Source organism: Heterodontus francisci, chromosome 2 (assembly GCF_036365525.1).
Source record: "Heterodontus francisci isolate sHetFra1 chromosome 2, sHetFra1.hap1, whole genome shotgun sequence".
Taxonomy (NCBI): domain Eukaryota; kingdom Metazoa; phylum Chordata; class Chondrichthyes; order Heterodontiformes; family Heterodontidae; genus Heterodontus; species Heterodontus francisci.
In genome coordinates, this window is record NC_090372.1 from 123,625,888 (window position 1) to 123,628,972 (window position 3,085).

Genomic DNA, 3,085 nt, shown 5'->3' on the forward strand with positions numbered 1-3,085 from the left:
GCCCTTTAGTCTGCCCGAAACTTGCTGGTCTTCCAGCGCAAAGAGTTGTCCATGACCAAATGTTGCAGACTGGTACATTCCAAGGTCCAGGACTACGTGCTGAGGGACGCACTAAAGCTTGGGGCAGCCGCAGCAAAGGCTCAATGGGGAAAGACCACAGTGTAAGGTCCCCCCACCAAGCTGAACTGAGGGGCTTGATCCATGGAAAACCCCTCGAACTGTATCCGGAAAATTTTGTGTGCTGCAAAATGTAAAAATGTATATGACATGAGAAATGAAATGGAAGGGTTGTGAGGCAATTCATGATTGTATTGAAGGAAACTCACCTCCTTTGCACTGTTTGTAATTTTTAACTTGGTGCTATTTGGAACTGTTTGGTAATGTATTTTTTACAGATTTTTATGAATAAAATATATTTTGGAAATAAAAAAAAACAGCACCAGGCCATATTATTGCTTCTCGGCCTTTTGGCTAAGATCAAGTGTAGTATCTGTTCTTATCAGTACTTACTTGGCAGGGGAGAAACCATGATCAGTGGCTTTTGATCCTGGTTATGCTTTGAGTAAAATGGCTATAACCAATCTTTGAGCTTCAGGCCAGGGAGTGCATAACACCGTTCGGGTGGTGGTGAAGGACAAGGAAGGAAATGCACCTGTCGATCGCACCTTCTTCATCAAGAAAATCCTCTTCGATTGCTGTGGATTCCAAGCTACGGACATCTTCTGCCTGCAGGATTTCCCCAGCAGTGGATACTTCGACGTGACGTTCCGGAACGTGGCGGGATGCATCAAGTTCTTGAAGGTGTTCAAGGAGAAAGGGGACCGGGCGCCACTGTCGCTCCTTACAGCGGAGCCACTCTTCACGCTTCCATCACAACGGGACCGGGTGGTGATGATTCACCTCTACAACCCCATGTTCCGGTGGTGGATGTACTCACCTTTCTCTCCAGGTACGTCGAGGTGGCCGGCAGCAGCACTGATGTCGAGGACCCATTTGGGATTTGGACCAGCAAGCGGTAGGTCAAGGTGACCTTGAAGGTCGATGCCAATGGAGCCATCATCCACTCTCCCTCCAGCATTGTTATCGGGGGAAGTCGAGGCTTCTTGGTCTACTCTGGGCAGCCCAGAGTTTGTCGCACCTGTGGCAAATCTGGTCACGTGGCAGCTAACTGTAGCACGGTTGTCTGCAAGAACTGCAAGAAGGAAGGCCATCAGACCAAGGACTGTAAGCAGAGTAAGTGTTGCAACTTGTGTGGTGCGGCAGGCCACCTCTACAAAACCTGCCCCAAACGCTGCCTCAGTTTTGCTCAGGCGGCAAGGTCCAAGAAAAGGCCGGGAGAAGGAACGACAAAGGCATCCGGTGCTGGAAAGGAGACAAGCAACCTTCTCCGCAGTGAGGAACTTCAACCTGAGAAGGAGAAAAAAGGGGAGGTAGCTGAAACCAGCGACCCAGCACCTACCTGCGCTCGGAAACCCCTCCTCTACAGACAGAATCAATGGAGGAGGAGGCCGCAGATGGACAAACAGGTCAGTGGCAAGTGGTCCAGAGGAAAACCACAAAGAAAAAACCTCCAAATGGCGGCAAGAGGAGGCTACCGTCTGAGACAGACTACAGCAGCTCCTCTTCACTGGACAAGGAAGGGCTGGAACGAAGGCACCTTCAAAAGAGGCGGCAGAACTCAAAGGAGCTAGAAGATAAAGCCCCCCAGCCCCCGGGCACTAGAAGCTGTGATGGGCCCAGCGTGCCCCAAATCCAAAGCCCCAAACCAAGCGACATGGCCAGCACATCTCAGCTCCGGGACACCGAGAGCAAAGACATGTCTGGTGCACCTCAGCTCCAGGAAGCTGGGAGCAGTGATGTTTTCGAGGAGGAACAGAGGGGAAAAGCAGAGGACAGCCCAATCCTTGCTGCCTACAAGACCCCCCCGATGTCACCCTAGCGGAACAAACCCCGCATGAAAAACCAGGAGGGTTTTTGAGCCCAACGAACGTGAAACAGCTTGCGCAAACTATGGGTATGCAGGAACATCACGAAGGACTGGGACTAGCAAGGACAAATGGTAAGGGAAGCAACAACTAACTTAAACAAAAAATGAGTATAAGGATTACTTCAATTAATGTGTGTAGCATTAAATCCACTACGTGATGTGTTTCAACCTTGGATTACCTCGCCAAGGTCAAAGCCGACCTACTGTTTCTGCAGGAGTGCAGAATACCACACCTCAGCACTTACAGGCAATGGTTGCAATAGTGGTCCCAGGGGCCATCGATCTGGTCAGGGGGCAATGATTCCCGTTTCTTCGGCCTGTGTATTCTGCTGCGGGGAGGTAACTTCGCCATCTCTGAAGTTAAGGAGGTGGTGGGCGGTCGCTGCCTCGTAGCAGATGTAATGTACAATAATGCTCGCTCTGGTTAATGAACGTGTACGCCCCGGTACAACGCAGCGAGTGGCTGACCGTCTTCCAGCAGCTCCCACTGCTGCTGGCGACATCCAGGCTGGTCATCCTAGGCGGTGACTTCAACTGCATCATCGATGCAGCTGGACGATCCGGCAGAGACGACAGCAAACTGGACGCTACGTCCAGATTCCTAATAGAAACAGTTAAAGATGCCAAACTGCACGACATCTTCAGCAAACCTGCAGACAGAGCACAGCGTAGATACACCTGGTCAAGATCGGACGGGTCTGCCCGTTCCAGGATTGACTTCCTGTTTGTGTCCCCTGCTGTCACGGTCAGATCCACCGACATCAAGTCAGTGTTCTTCTCCAATCATTGCCCCTTACTGGCTGACTGTCACTTACAGGGTGACCAGCGGGCTGGCAGGGGGACAGGGAAGCTCAATGCTACACTGCTAACTCCCAGAGAACGTTGAGGAACTCAAAAGGGATTACAAAGGTTGGAGGACTGTGAAACCCCTCTTTGAGTCTCCAGTTCACTGGTGGGAGGCGATCAAGGAGAACATCAAGAGGTTCTTCATCCACAAAGGTGTTCAGAGGGCGAGAGAGAGACAGAGGGAAATGTCCCGACTCCATAAAAGTATGCAAAATCTGCTCCGACTGCAGACGATGGGGATCGAGGTCAAGG

At 51.2% G+C, this 3,085-nt stretch overlaps 1 pseudogene; it reads left to right on the top strand.

Annotated features, from left to right (window-relative positions):
- The first annotated feature begins 451 nt into the window (after window positions 1–451).
- Window positions 452–586, top strand: LOC137351923 (U2 spliceosomal RNA; annotated as a pseudogene).
- The last annotated feature ends 2,499 nt before the right edge of the window (window positions 587–3,085 follow it).